Source organism: Erpetoichthys calabaricus, chromosome 8, assembly GCF_900747795.2.
Source record: "Erpetoichthys calabaricus chromosome 8, fErpCal1.3, whole genome shotgun sequence".
In the NCBI taxonomy this organism is placed as follows: Eukaryota; Metazoa; Chordata; class Cladistia; order Polypteriformes; family Polypteridae; genus Erpetoichthys; species Erpetoichthys calabaricus.
The window spans coordinates 11928288-11944638 of NC_041401.2; the positions used below are offsets into that span (position 1 = coordinate 11928288).

A 16351-nucleotide genomic window follows, 5' to 3' on the forward strand; every position below is an offset into this window, starting at 1 on the left:
CAAAGCGCGAGTCGAAAAACACCATCCCATAATATTAGTTAACGATTAACACATTTCTATATGTATTGTAAGCATACAATACAACTGATAATATGTTGCGCTTATTTATCTGGTGTACCGACATTTTTGCGTGTTTAACGGCTGAAATCTAACGTGGTTTGTGCCCTTCAGAATGAAAAGAGTTTGCATTTACCTTTTTAATAAAAGGCGAGCTTTTAAGCCTGAGAAATCACCCCGTAAATGCACACGTTTAATTGCACGTGTTAATATGTATGCTTACACAGTATTAAAAGACACTCAACAAGTACACAGTATTAAAAGACAGTCAACAATTAACGTCATTTACCTTCGTTCCCGCGTTTGACTTGTACTGTAAATCTCTTCCTCGCTTTCAGTTCACGTGATTACGTAGGAGGCGTAATACGTGATGACGCGATACGTGACTCCGCCTCCTCCATTAGAGTATATGGACAAAAAACAGGTTCCAGTTATGACCATTACACGTAGAATTTCGAAATGAAACCTGCCTAACTTTTGTAAGTAAGCTGTAAGGAATGAGCCTGCCAAATTTCAGCCTTCTACATACACGGGAAGTTGGAGAATTAGTGATGAGTCAGTCAGTCAGTCAGTCAGTCAGTCAGTGAGGGCTTTGCCTTTTATTAGTATAGATTGGCAACATTGTACACCATTTTTGGGGAGGGTAGTGTCTTTTGGATATTCAAAATGGCTAAATGCAAAACGCGATGAAACAAAAAAGACACAAAAGACGCACTCTTAGACAAAAGCTGAAATTTTGCAAGACAATGCCAAATGAATTGAGACGGAAACAGTACGTGCTTTTTACTTTGGCGATGACAAAATCCTTGTCCCAATGTACTTTGCTGCCTTATGGGAATTGCAGTCCCCACGTCGGCAGTGTTTTTGAGATGCCAATATAATCCCTCTTCCTGATAGGGCATAGAGCCTATTAACTTAGACCAACGGCAATATTGGTTTTACACCTTAACCCATTATTATACAAATATACCAGGGCAATGGTCAGTATTATATAGTGCATATACACACATATATGTGTGTTTGTGTATATACATATATATAATGTGGTCACCCGAGTGAAAGAGGGTCAACAGAACAGAAATATTTTGCCGTGCCAACATGGCCCTCCCTGTTTACTGATAAGGTGCAAATAAAAACAGCACTCGATGGCATGAGAAAAGACAACAAAAGTAAATGCCATGTAGTCGACTGGCATCTAAGCATTTTGGCTCTGTGGATAGGACGTCAGACTTGGCGCTCCTTTTGTCAGGTTGTCTCCACAATCAATGATGCCTCCTTCCGGGTGGTCATCCCTTTGATGCTCCGGGACCAAAAGGGGTGGTGGGCTCAGTTGTCTTAACAAGGAGAATGTGGAGGAAGAAAATGACAAGACCATTAGTGGCAGTGCCTCCTCTTGGCCTGAGGTGGTATCACAACCTGAAATAAGCTTGGATAGTTATCCTCAGATGCTACAAAATATATATATATGTGTGAGTGTATATATGAATATATATAATATATATATATATATATATGTGTATGTATGATGTATGTATATATATATATATATATATATATATATATATATATATATATATATATATATATATATATTACAGTGGACCCTTGACTTACAAACTCAATTCGTTCGCGAGGGCTGGTTGTAACTCAAGTTGGTTGTAAGTCAAGACTATTTTTCCCATAAGAAATAATGGAAATGCACTTAATGTGTTCCAAACCGCCCATAGCAACACTTACTTAACTTTTTTTAATAGAAAAGGGTTGTATAATGTGCATAATTTACCAAAAACACCAATAATTTATTTCATGTACTAACCAAAAAGTTATAAAAAGTGCCTAGCCTATCAGAAACAACAATTTCATACTGTACTCACCATTTAAGTTGACATCTTTGGCCTGCAGGAAGGAAGGAGGAAGAGAATTAAATGGAAGGTGGTTATTCTTTGGAAGGAGTTTCCTTATAAAAATCTTTTCTTTGTAAAATTGTCGAGATGGTGGATTTCGACATGCTGTACATATTAGCGAGATCGGTCACACGAATGCCACTCTCATATTTCCACACAATTTCCTTCTTCGTTTCGATTGTGATCGCTTTCTTTACCTTTGTTACCTTCGCTTCCTTCCTTAGCAATTATTGAAATAAATTAATATAAATCACTGCACTGACCAAAATTACGTCCACAAACACATGTATCTGGGCTCCGACTGACGCTTACGAACGCTTTCGGCTGTTTTGTTTACAATCGCGCAAGCAGATACACGTGACCACATTCAGGTCGTAAAGCAAGATGTTCTCATGTCAGGCCGGTCGTATATCAAGGGGCGACTGTATTTGTATATATGTATGTATGATGTATGTATATATATATATATATATATATATATATATATATATATATATATCACGGCATTCGTAGTCTGTGTCACAATCTGATTGTATGGGTGGTTACCTACCAGGTAACGCTTGTGGTTGGCCAGCAATCTGCTAACATCCACCACGTTGCCCTCAGTTTGTGAGGAGCAGATCATAGAATGGTTGAAATAGTTTACTGTCAAATAAATTCAAAGAGTACACGACACGTGCTTCGCTCTCATTCTGGGCTCATCAGGTGTACACACTCCACTGCACTCCCTCTCGGGAATCGAACCTCGGACGTCAGCGCCAGAGGCGATGCCCCTAACGTTGCGCCACGGCGTGTGGTTCGTTTATTTGACAGCATGTAGATTGGGGTAATTACATTCATGGCATTCATAGTCTGTGTCACAGTCTGATTGTATGGGTGGTTACCTACCAGGTAACGCGAGAGGGAGTGCAGTGGAGTGTGTATGCCTGATGAGCCCAGAATTAGGGCAAAACGCGTCTCGCGTACTCTTTGCATTATTTGACAGTAAACTATTTCAACCATATATATATATATATATATATATATATGTACAGGGTGTCCATAAAGTTGTAACTTTGTAAGTATATGTGATAGAAAGAATTTGTAAAAAGGATTAAAGCTTGATGTATCTAGTTTTTTTTTCCTTTAGAAGTTTTATTTTTGCCATATTTGGGGAACTGAAAATCCATGAAAGAGATTCTCCCAAAGTTAATGTGTGGTGTGCTTTAGGAAAAAATTGAGTCATAGGGCCATTCTTTTTTGAAGGGCATGTTGTTAATGGTGATAGCTATTTAGAAATGCTGCAAAATGACTTTATTCCTCAACTTGGACAATTAGGACTGATAGAGAATACAGTGTTTCAACAAGATGGTGTGTGCCTTTGTGTGCTTCATGATTATTAATATTTTTGCTTTTTTGTTTGTGGTACGTCTCCAAGGCAAGCAGCGTTTATGACTCTGATGCTCCTTCACAAAGACGGTGATTATCTGTGCATGGAAAGCGACCTGATCAAAGGGAAAGGTGGAACATGAGGCGTCACATGCCTGTAATGCAAACTGTGTATGAAACCTGCACAAAATCACTCGCGCCAGCAGCCATACCACATGCACATCAGAAGAGGTCATCCACCTGACGCTAAGCAGGTTCAGGCCCGGCCAGTACTTGGGTGGCATAGCAGATAGGAAAAGCACCGCAACTACTGCTGACCGTGAAACACATTGTACAGGCTGTCTGATAGTTTTCATTGCTGATGCAAGTCATACATTTCCAAGCACAAAAGAAATTCATAGACGGCCAAAGAATTGAATGTACGGGCTACCTCTGCCATGTAATTGGGCACTGCCCACGCTGACATGAATTGAACAGCACTGCAGGCACACAGAGAGAAGCATTACACAGACCGACTGATTGTTTTCATTGCAAACACAAGTCATGCAATCCGAGTGTAAAAAGCTAGTCATACACTGATGGGGCATGAAAAAGGGGGTGCCCCCCTCGGCAGGGTAACCTGGAGTGCTGTGTTTCATAAGAAGTGCATGAACCACATTTGCACTTCATGTTGTTACATTGTGGATCCTGAGCCTCGCAATTTCGTCTATCTGTGTACTTGTATATGGTTGAGATGACAATAAAGTTTGCTTTGATGCTTTGACGCTTTTGATACAGAATTAAGGCAAATTATTTATTGAATAGGCGGCATGTTGGCACAGTGGGTAGCGCTGCTGCCTCGCAGTTGGGAGACCTGGGGACCTGGGTTCGCTTTCCGGGTCCTCCCTGCGTGGAGTTTGCATGTTCTCCCCGTGTCTGCGTGGGTTTCCTCCCACAGTCCAAAGACATGCAGGTTAGGTGGATTGGCGATTCCAAATTGTCCCTAGTGTGTGCGTTGTGTGTGGGTGTGTTTGTGTGTGTCCTGCGGTGGGTTGGCACCCTGCCCGGGATTGGTTCCTGCCTTGTGCCCTGTGTTGGCTGAGATTGGCTCCAGCAGACCCCCGTGACCCTGTGTTCGGATTCAGCGGGTTGGAAAATGGATGGATTTATTGAATGCCTGGTGTTTGTCAAAGTTATATTGTTGTGTTGGTGTTGTGAATGGTGCCATGTAGAATTAAGGTAAATGATTTATTGAGTACCTGGCAGTTGTCTGAGCCTATACTGCTGTGTTGGTACTGTGAATGGCACTATGTAGAATTAAGTTATTAATGTGTGCAAAACCTGGTATTTGCCAGGGGCTTATATTGTCATGTTGGTGCTCTGAATGGTGCCATACAGAATTAAGGTAAATGATTTTATTAGTACCTGGTGTTTGTCAGAGCCTACATTGCTATGTTGGTACTGTGAATGGCGTTATATAGAATTAAGGCAAATGATTTATTGAATGCTTGGTGTTTTGTCAGAGTTATATTGTTATGTTGGTGTTGTGAATGGCGCCATACAGAATTAAGGTAAATGATTTTTTAGTACCTGGTGTTTGTCAGAGCCTATAGTGCTGTATTAGAACAATGAATGGCGCTATATAGAATTAAGGTAATGATGTATGAAAACCCTAGTATTTGTCAGAGCCTACAGTGCTATGTTGGTACTGTGAATGACGCTATATAGAATTAAGGCAAATGATGTATTGAGTACCTGGTATTTGTCAGAGTTATATTGTGTTGGTGTTGTGAAACCCTAGTATTTGTTGGAGCCTATAGTGCTGTGTTGGTACTGTGAATGGCGCCATACAGAATTAAGTAAAATGATTTATTGAGTTCCTGGCAGTTGTCAGAACTTATAGTGTCATGTTGGTACTGTGAATGGCACTATATAGAATTAAGTTAATAATGTGTGGAAAACCTGGTGTTTGTCAGGGCGTATAATGATGTGTTGTTACTATGAATGGCGCTGTATAGAATTACGGCATATGATGTATTGAGTACCTGGTATTTGTCACAGCTTATATTGTCATGTTGCTGCTCTGAGTGATGCCATATAGAATTAGGGTAAACGATGTATCAAAAACCTGGCATTTGTCAGAGCCTATACTGCTGCGTTGGTACCGTGAATGGTGCTGTGTAGAATTGAGGCAAATAATGTATTGAGTACCTGGTATCTGTCACAGTTATATTGTTGTGTTGGTGTTGTGAATGGCGCCATACAGAATTAAGGTAAATGATTTATTGAATGCCTGGCAGTTGTCAGAACTTAAAGTGTCGTGTTGGTGCTCTGAATGGTGCCACATAGAGTTAGGGTAAATGATGCATCAAAAACCTGGCATTTGTCAGAGCCTATAGTGCTGTGTTGGTACTGTGAATGGCACTATATAGAATTAAGTTAATGATGTGTGGAAAACCTGGTGTTTGTCAGGGCCTATAATGATGTGTTGTTACTATGAATAGTGCTGTATAGAATTAAGGTAAATGATTTATTGAGTACCTGGTGTTTGTCGAGCCCATATTGCTGTATTGGTACGATGAAAGGTGTTATATAGAATTAAGGCAAATGATTAATTGGGTGCCTAGTATTTGTCAGAGCTTATATTGTCGTGTTGGTGCTCTGCATAGCCCATATAGAATTAGGATAAATGATTTATTGAGTACCTGGTGTTTGTCAGAGCCAATAGTGCTGTGTTGGAACTATGAATGGCGCTATAGAATTAAGGTAATGATGTATGGAAAACGTAGTATTTATCAGAGCCTGGTGCTATGTTGGTACTGTGAATGGCTATTGCCGGATGGCTGAGAAGCTACCCAATCAGAGCACGCAGTTAAGTTCCTGTGTGCTGCTGATTGGCTCAGCGACGGAGTGCTGCATTAACCAGGAAGTCTCATCTCACTCATTCAGCATTAACGTGCTACTGCTTCAGGGGCCGTGTCCAAGCGCCAACAGAAGATGCAAATGATTGCAGAAAAGGTAAACGTTTTGGATATGTTGAAGGAAGGGAACAGCTACATCGCTGCAGGACACCATTACAGCATCAATGAGTCCACGATTCTTTTTATTTAAAAAGGAGGAAAAGCATATAAGATCTACGGCCGCAGTGTCCTTTAACCAGGGCACAAAACTAGTTGCAAGTGATCGTGATAAGGCAGTAGTCTGGATGGAATCTGCTTTAGGAATCTTTGCAACAAGGTCGACGACGTCATGACCGCCTACAAGCTGCTACGTGTACTTCGCTATACAGTAAGTATAAACTTATCTACTAATTTCATATTGTTTATATAGAATTAAGGCAAGTGATGTATTGAGTACCTGGTATTTGTCACAGTTATATTGTTGTGTTGGTTTTGTGAATGGCACCATACAGAATTAAGGTAAATGATTTTTTGAGTACCTGGCAGTTGTCAGAACTTATAGTATGGTGTTGGTGCTCTAAGTGGTGCCATATAGAATTAGGGTAAATGATGTATCAAAAACCTGGCATTTGTCAAAAGCTATACTGCTCTGTTGGTACTGTGAATGGCACTATATAGAATTAAGTTAATAATGTGTGGAAAACCTGGTGTTTGTCAGGGCGTATAATGATGTGTTGCTACTATGAATGGCGCTGTATAGAATTAAGGCATATGATGTATTGAGTACCTGGTATTTGTTAGAGCTTATATTGTCGTGTTGGTACTCTGAATGGCGCCATATAAAATTAAGGTAAATGATTTTTTGAGTACCTGGTGTTTGTCAGAGCCAATAGTGCTGTGTTGGAGCTATGAATGGCACTATATAGAATTAAGATAGATGATGTATCAAAACCCTGGTGTTTGTCAGAGCTTATCAAGAGCGGAGTTTGGGGGTAGCAAGTAGGGCGACCGTCCCAGGCCCTGTGCCTAAGGGGGCCCCGCTTTTGAGGCCCGCATGTCCCATTAGAGCAGATTTGTCAAGTTATATTCCATCCATCCATTTTCCAACCCGCTGAATCTGAACACAGGGTCACGGGGGTCTGCTGGAGCCAATCCCAGCCAACACAGGGCACAAGGCAGGAACCAATCCTGGGCAGGGCGCCAACCCACCGCAGGACACACACAAACACACCCACACACCAAGCACACACTAGGGCCAATTTAGAATCGCCAATCCACCTAACCTGCATGTCTTTGGACTGTGGGAGGAAACCCACGCAGACACGGGGAGAACATGCAAACTCCACGCAGGGAGGACCCGGGAAGCGAACCCAGGTCTCCTAACTGCAAGGCAGCAGCGCTACCACTGCGCCACCATGCCGCCCCAAGTTATATTCTCAAATTATATTTTGATAAAGTCTGCGTGTTATCTTGCAAAAATTTAGCTAAATACCGTAATGAGAAAATCTGGCGTATGTTAATATTATTTTTATCAAATTTGCACACACGTTTCTACAGTCCACACATACCGGTAACAGCGTTTGACATAACCGGCCCCGTGTGGGGTTGGTCAGCCCTAGGCACCCCCGCACACCCCTAAGGTCGCCAATGGAGCCTATATTGCTGTGTTGGTACTGTGAATGGCGCTATATAGAATTAAGTTAATGATGTAAGGAAAACCTGGTGTTTGTCAGAGCCTATAGTGCTGTAAGTGATAGAATCATAGAGTACTGTATAAAGAGTAAAAGGGTGTCTGAAATGGCTGCCCCTTGCTGAGGCCCGTCTGGGCTCCATGTTGGCCAGCCCACTGGTCTGTCATGGAGGAGCCCCTCTGCCCGCTCTCTGGACATACTTTCTGCATGTCGGAGTCCCACTGGCCTGCTCTCAGTTCTTGTTTTTGTGGCCCATTTCGTCCGATGACATGGCTGTTAATTTGTTTATGAGGCTCTCTGCCAGTAATCTCAATAAAAACTGAGTACCGAACATTCCAAGTAACAACGGACATGAATCTTCCGAGATTGTCATTTTAACATCCATTTAAATCCCTTTAGACTGACTGGACAGCTTTTATTGCCATCTTATCGACGTCTTATCTCCGAGATGATGGGAGGCACACTATAAATATCCTGGAATTGACCTCTTGTCCTGAAAATTCACTTCACACCCTACTTGTTCCATTGCCTGCTGCCACATCCTGGTAGTTCTGCAGGGTTGAATCAGATCGTCAAGCAAAAAAAAAAAAAATGGCAGCCCACGTGGCTCACCGCTGTGCTAAAGAAGCAGGGCCGGGACTGAAAACACCAAAGACGTGAAAGTCTGTTGCTCGGGGCGTCAGCAATGGTGTTTGGCAGGTTTCTGCAGGAACGTCTGTTCCCTTGCTCAGCAGGTTGGATGGCCTCGCGCTGGCACTGGCACTCAATGTGCAGAGAGTGAAGGGTGAGCGAGTTCACCGGCGTCCGCCGTTTCTGCTGCTGCCAGTGATTTTCCATTTGCGTTCGCAAAATGTGGTGAATCCCACATCCTTCTGATAGACTCGATCCTCGTTTTGGATGTTCCCATGACATCCGGGAACTTGTTAGGCTGGATTGTGATTATGTGGATAATGTCAACTCCTGAGAACCTCTGAAAGGACAATGAAGGTCAGATTGCTAAATTTTAACCCCCCCCCCCCCCCCCCCTTCCCGTCGGCCCCCCCCACACAAACGCAGGTGTCGTTACATAAACACAGGTGGCTACACACAGAGACGACATAGTGACTGCTGTACACAAACGGGGCAACCATCGTGTCATACAGGCGTCACTCAGAGTCACAAAGGTGTCTCGTAAGCACTGGACCCTTACACAGTGCCCTCCATAATGGTTACGACAGACATGTTCTTCCTTCATTTTCCCCCTCTGTTGTAAAGTTTAAAATTACAAATCAAACAATTCAAGTGCACACTGCAGACTTTCACTTAAGGAGATTTGCAGACACTTCGGTCACACAACACTTTTGTCTACACGTCCCCCCATTTCATAATGTTTGGAGGCAGCAATGGCAGGTCCGTTAAAGTCGTTGTCATATTTAGTTCTTTGTCATGTATCCCAGCATGCACTGACTGTCTGAAGTGTGCAATTCGCAGACATCACCAGATACTGAGGGTCTTCTCTGGTGATGCTCTGCCAAGCCTCTCATGCAGCCATCTTCAGCTGCTGCTTGCTTCGGGGGGCTTGTCCCCTTAAGTTTTCTCTTCAGTATATATATATATATAATCAGGTGACTGGCTTGGCCATTTAAGAATTTTCTGTTTTATAGGTTTGATAAACTCCTGTGTGGCCTCAGCAGTACGTTTGGCTCATCATCTTAGTGTAGGGTGAAGTGCCATCCAGTGAGGTTGGAGGCCTTTAATGAACTGGAGCAGATCAGATGTTTCTAGAATTGAATTTCTAGAATTCATTGTGCCGTCAGCAGTCACATCATCAATGAAGAGAAGTGTGCCAGGATCTGTGGCCATAAGCCACAACACCCCCAGCACCTCCATGTTTAACAGATGAGGTGGTCTGCTTTGGATCTCAAGCAGTTCCTTGTCATCTCTACACTTTGCTCTCGCCATCACTCTGATGAGGTCCATCTTTGTGTCGTCTGTCCACAAGACCTTTTTTCCAGAATTCTGCAGGCTCATCTACATACCTCAGAATTCATTGTGCCATCAGCAGTCACATCATCAATCAAGTGAAGTGTGCCAGGACCTGTAGTAGCCATAACACCCCAGCACCGCCATGTTTAACAGATGAGGTGGTCTGCTTTGGATCTCGGACAGTTCCTTTTAACTCTTGCCATCACTCTGATGAGGTCCATCTTCGTCTCGTCTGCCCACAAGACCTTTTCCCAGAATTCTGCAGGATCTTTGAAGTTCTTTGTCACAAACTGTCATCTGGCCATCCTGATTTTGTGGCTAACATCTTGCAGTGTGTCCTCTGTGTTTCTGTTCATGAAGTCTTCTGCTGATAGTCGTCTCTGACACGTCCATGTCAGCCCCCTAAAGACTGTGTATGATCTGTCAGACAGGCGGTGGTGGCTTTTCTTGACCATAGTTAGGATTCTTCTGTCCTCAGCAGTGGAGGTCTTCCTTGGCCTACCAGTCCCTTTGTGATTCCTGAGCTCACCAGTGTGTTCTTTCTTCTTCATGATACACCAGACAGTTGATTTTGGTCATCCTAAGGTCTTACTAATGTCTCTATTGGTTTTTCAACCTCATGATGGCTTCTTTGACTTTCATTGGCACACATCTTGACCTCATGTTGAACAATGGCAGCTACAGACTCCAAACGGTGTAAGGAAGCCAAGGTATCTTATGAAGCCATGAAACCCACCTGAGGAGTCATAAACACCTGTGGCACCAATTGGTGCCCTGAAGTGGGGCGACCGTGTAGGGAAAGTGTTTCCATGTCTATATGGTGTGACCGAAATGTTTTACACTGCACTACGCAATTAAAAGACTAATTAAATTAAAGTAAAACTAACCCAGGTGTTCACTTGGTCACACAGAGAGGTCCTCACCTCTGAACTTCACAGCAGCTCACACACACAGGAGCCCAGGGGCCGCGGATTAGCACTTCGAAAATAGGAATCAGAGAAACCTATAAAGGTTTGGGGTCCGTAGCCGAGTCTTGTTTAATCTCAACAAGAAATCACGCAGGGTGAAACATAGCAAGAGGAGCAAGACCCTCAGCTCTTGGCAATGGCTTCTGCAGCCAGGAGAACGCACTCCGAAGGGACACACTTGAAGGCTGCCTCACAGATTAACACCGACATGCGGCCTTCATCGGGTTTAAATAGCGGCCAAGTGGGACTGTCAGTGACGTCTGAGGGCGGAAAGAGCCAGGCTGTTAGTCCTGGTGTCGCGCCATTCTCCCTCCCCCTATTTCATATCATTTTTGAGCCCTTTAGGGCGCTCATACAGGATGAAGATAGCAAAGCTTACGGGGTCAGTTGGGGGTCCATATGATCACACAGAAAGTGCTGCCATTGAATGTCACTGGTGTCCGCACGCCAAAGCGGAGCCCACACATAAACAGAGACGCGCACACAAAGCCATAGATAAAGATAATAAACGATGTAAGAACAAGGTGCTCACGTGAATCACACACACCGGCCTTTACACAAACACAGGTGCCACTGAATTTCACAGGAATTCACACTGAGGTCTAGGGGCCATAAACACACACACACACACCTGAAGATAACCGTCAACTGGGCCAGCGCAGTTACATTGACATTACATTTCATGGGAGTTCACAGAGTCCTCACATACACACACACACACACACACACACACACACATGCACACCTACACACACCTGAAGATAACCGTCAACTGGGCCAGCGCAGTTACACTGACATTACATTTCATGGGAGTTCACAGAGTCCTCACATATACACACACACACACATGCACACCTACACACACCTGAAGATAACTGTCAACTGGGATCAACACCTTCACACTGAGATTACGTTTCATGGGAGGGGAGTTCACAGAGTCCTCACATATACACACACACACACACACACATGAAGATAACTGTCAACTGGGATCAACACCTTCACACTGAGATTATGTTTCATGGGAGTTCACGGAGTCCTCACATACACACACTCACACACACACACACACGAAGATAACCGTCAACTTGGGTCAATGCAGTCACACTGAGAGTAAACTTCATGGGAGTTCACGGAGTCCTCACACACACACACACTCACAAATGTACACATACACACGCCTGAAGATAACAGTCAACTGCCGTCAATGCAGTCACACTGAGATTAAACTTCATGGGAGTTCACGGAGTCCTCACACACACACACACACACACACTCAAACACACACACACATACACACACACACGAAGATAACCGTCAACTGGGGTCAATGAAGTCACACTGAGATTAAACTTCATAGGAGATCACGTGGTCCTCACACACACGAGGAAACACACACACACACACGCACACATACACACACCTGAAGATAACAGTCAACTGGGATCAACACCTTCACACTGAGATTATGTTTCATGGGAGTTCACGGAGTCCTCACACACATGCACAAACACACACACACACACACTCAAACACACACACACATACACACACACACGAAGATAACCGTCAACTGGGGTCAATGAAGTCACACTGAGATTAAACTTCATAGGAGATCACATGGTCCTCACACACACACACACGCACACATACACACACCTGAAGATAACAGTCAACTGGGATCAACACCTTCACACTGAGATTATGTTTCATGGGAGTTCACGGAGTCCTCACACACACACACACACTCTCACAAATGTACACATACACACGCCTGAAGATAACAGTCAACTGCCATCAATGCAGTCACACTGAGATTAAACTTCATAGGAGTTCACGGAGTCCTCACACACATGCGCAAACACACACACACACACACGCACACATACACACACCTGAAGATAACAGTCAACTGCCATCAATGCAGTCACACTGAGATTAAACTTTTTGGGAGTTCACGGAGTCCTCACACACACACACACACACACACACACACCAATCCATAAACAAAGGTGTTCATTTGACCCCAAAGATGGGGCCCTCACACAAGCACGGGTGCAGTTGAATTTCACAGGAGATTTTAAAGCCAACCCCGGTGCCCACCTGCATACATGCGTACACAAATAGAAATATTTTGTGTATAATTACAGGGGTCCACGTGATAACAAAGAGCCCCCCATTACACACTGCACATTAAGTCCCTGGATATGAAAGAATCCATTTAGACCCCACTGAGAGATGCCCATACAAGAACATACAGTGCCTGGGGGCTCTGTGATCACATGTCCTCTGTCCCCTGTGCCATGCCTAGCCCCCCCACCACCACCCAACCAGCCAACGGTGACAGGCCCGCCCCACCTCGTGATGTGCCTCCACCAGCCTGATAAGACTTCTGCAGCTTTTTTTTTTGTCTTTATCAGCTCAGGCACATTTGCTTTCAAGCAGTGGGATTATTTTCCACATGTTTACGCCGTTGTTTCTTCATGCAGTGTGACCGCTCCCAGGGCACCCGGTGTTGTTGGCAGCCTTCTGATGAAATTGCTGCTTGTGCTGAAGATGCACACATCATTTATTAAGTAAAAAGTCCACCATAGTGCCAAAAGTTAGGAAAAAAAATGGGAAATAGATGATAGCTGGGAAGGGGCTGTGAATGTAGGGTATCAGACTTGGGTAGGGAGCTGGGTTGACAAGTAAATGGGGGGGGGGGGGGGGGTGCGGTCTGCAAAGATGTAGATTGGTGAGCCTAAGAACAGAAGGGTCCAAAAATGAGGAATGCTGGGGGCTCTGGTGGGACTGTCCAATGTAAAGTAGAAGTCAGAAAGGCAAGAGGAAAAAGTGAATTGGCGTAAGCCCTCCTAATTCGGGGTGTTTGTAAGAAAAGTAATAATTAAGGTAGAAGTCCATAATAAACAAGAACAGTTGTGTCAAATATCCATCCATCCATCCATTTTCCAACCCGCTGAATCCGAACACAGGGTCACGGGGGTCTGCTGGAGCCAATCCCAGCCAACACAGGGCACAAGGCAGGAACCAATCCCGGGCAGGGTGCCAACCCACCGCAGGACACACACAAACACACCCACACACCAAGCACACACTAGGGCCAATTTAGAATTGCCAATCCACCTAACCTGCATGTCTTTGGACTGTGGAAGGAAACCGGAGCGCCCGGAGGAAATCCACACAGAGAACATGCAAACTCCATGCAGGGAGGACCCGGGAAGTGAACCCGGGTCTCCTAACTGCGAGGCAGCAGTGCTACCACTGCGCCATCGTGCCGCCTGTGTCAAATATTTGAACTATTAAAATGTAGTCTTCAGTTTAAATGTTTAAATTTGATATATTCACATTTGTAATAGAAATTTGTAATTTGTCACCCCCCCTTATAAGGGCCATGGAGGGCTAGACCCCTAGTAAATGATCAAAAATCAAAAATAACATCATATTCATATTACTGACATTGAAATAGTCCAAAACGATACCCCACATGCTTATGTTTGAAATTTGTCATATTTGACCTTCTGGGAGTGTCTCTTAAGGGGGTAGGACCACCGGTAAAGGATCAGATATCAAAAATATGATAATATTCACTATCAGTAACTTCGAAATAACATAAAAGTATACTCCACTTGCCAATATTACGAATCGCTGTTTTTATCAAAGTTTTGTGAAAAGGGTTAACTTTGACCCCTTCATATTCCCCTGAGGGTTGGTTGATGTGGCCTGAAGAACTTCAAGTTCTTCTAGTCATTTTTGTTGAAGACGCCTATTGGTTTACGTAATGGTGTCTTTTCTTGCACAAACTATGATCCAAAGGCGGCCTATAAAAAAATGAGGGCTTTTCAGGTCTAGAGGGCCAAAAATATGGGGGAACCCCCAAAAAGCTCCACGTTTTGTATAATTAGACATCAAAATGAGTCGAATGGTAGATCATATGTGGGGGTTTTCTCGTACAGGTGAGTCAGAACGTGCCGGACAAAAAAAGAAAAAGTGATTTCAAAGAATTCACAGGTAATTCAACAAGTAGTTGGGAGTCCCAGTGCAGCATGGGATGAGACATGGGGAGGACATAGGAGTCCGAGAGGCAACAGGCCTAGCTGACCACCCTGCCGTCGTGATGGTGTCACCGAGTGCACTTACACCGGATGACCCCTCTGTCATCCGGTCCCTGCAAGTTTCAGCCTGCTAGATGAGGTGTGGCACCTTCTCGAGTAGCACTCGCCTCCGCAGGTCATCACGTGACTGAGATGTTTGAGCTTCAATTAACTTTTCACTCCAAAAACGTGCCAGCTCCGCGAATGTGAGTGAGTTTCATGCTTGCCCATGCATATCTACATAGGCGTACAGAAACACTCAGGCCCAAGAATGAGGTTCATGGAAGGACATGCTTATTGATGTATTTGCTGACATACAGTACATGCAGTCCTACTCTGATAAGCACACATGCATTCATGTCACCAGGCATTGGAAAGCACACATACTGTCCATGCAAGTGCAAACACACCCGGAGACGCTCCAGCATATTCATGGGCACACGTAGCAAGTGTACACACTCGGACACATAAGCACCTTGGTGAGAGCTTCATTTGGAAATCACGAGGTGCTGGAGACCTTAGTGACTGCCGGTGAGCAAAATGTTTGTGTGCTAACAATGGCAATTTGGGCACCAGAGTGTAGCGCTAATACTTTAGAATTACATCCTCAGGCCTAATCTTCTGTATATCCAACAACCATGCCAGCTGCACTTCAGAACAGGTCACCCACCTGAAGCTAAGCATGTTCAGGCCCGGCCAGTATTTAGATGGGAGACCATCTAGGAAAAAGCTTAGGTTGCTGTTTGAAGAGGTGTTGGTGAGGCTAGCAGGGGGCGCTTACTCTGTGGTCTGAACATGGATCCCAATGCCCCAGTGCAGTGACGGGGACACTGTACTGTAAAAACTGTGCCATCCTTCAGTTAAGACGTAAAACCGAGGTCCTGACTCTCTCTGGTCATTAAAGATCCCTGGGCATCCTTTGTAAAGAGTTGGGTGAATCCTGATGTCCAGGCTAAATTGACCACCACCATTGTCCTCCTAATCATACCTTGTCTTGAATTGGCTATCTCTCACTCACCAGTTCACCACCTAATAACTCACATGTGGTGAATGTACTGGTGCAAAAATGGCTGCTGTCGCGTCATCCAGGTGGATGCTACACATTAGTGGTGGTTGAAGTGACTCCTCACTCACTGTGTCAAATGTTTTGAGTAGCAAGAAAATGAAAATGTAAAGAATTGTTATATTTTTATTATAAAACCCTATTGTCTGTGTATCTGTGTTGTTTCCTGTCCCTCTGAGCAATCTGATTGGTCATTAGGACTTTTGTCTGTTTGGTGATTAGTGCTTTTGTCTGATTGGTTGATTGGGCTTTTGTCTGATTGGTCAGTAGAGTTTTTGTCTGATTGGTCATTAGGACTTTTGCCTGATTGGTCAGTTGAGCTTTCGTCTGATTGGTCAGTTGGGCTTTTGTCTGATTGGTCA

The 16351-nt window shown here is 44.1% G+C and overlaps 1 protein-coding gene and 1 long non-coding RNA gene across 2 annotated transcripts in view; one reads left to right on the forward strand and one right to left on the reverse strand.

The window, feature by feature from the left end:
• nfe2l2a (nfe2 like bZIP transcription factor 2a) overlaps positions 1-16351 on the forward strand; it is an 82961-nt gene that overhangs the window by 11098 nt on the left and 55512 nt on the right. The window lies entirely within an intron of this gene.
• On the reverse strand, positions 4910-7120 carry LOC127528930 (uncharacterized). Its single transcript, XR_007935553.1, has 3 exons — positions 6913-7120; positions 5685-5766; positions 4910-5063 (listed from the first exon to the last, which is right to left on the reverse strand). It is a non-coding gene; the product is annotated as an uncharacterized LOC127528930 (long non-coding RNA).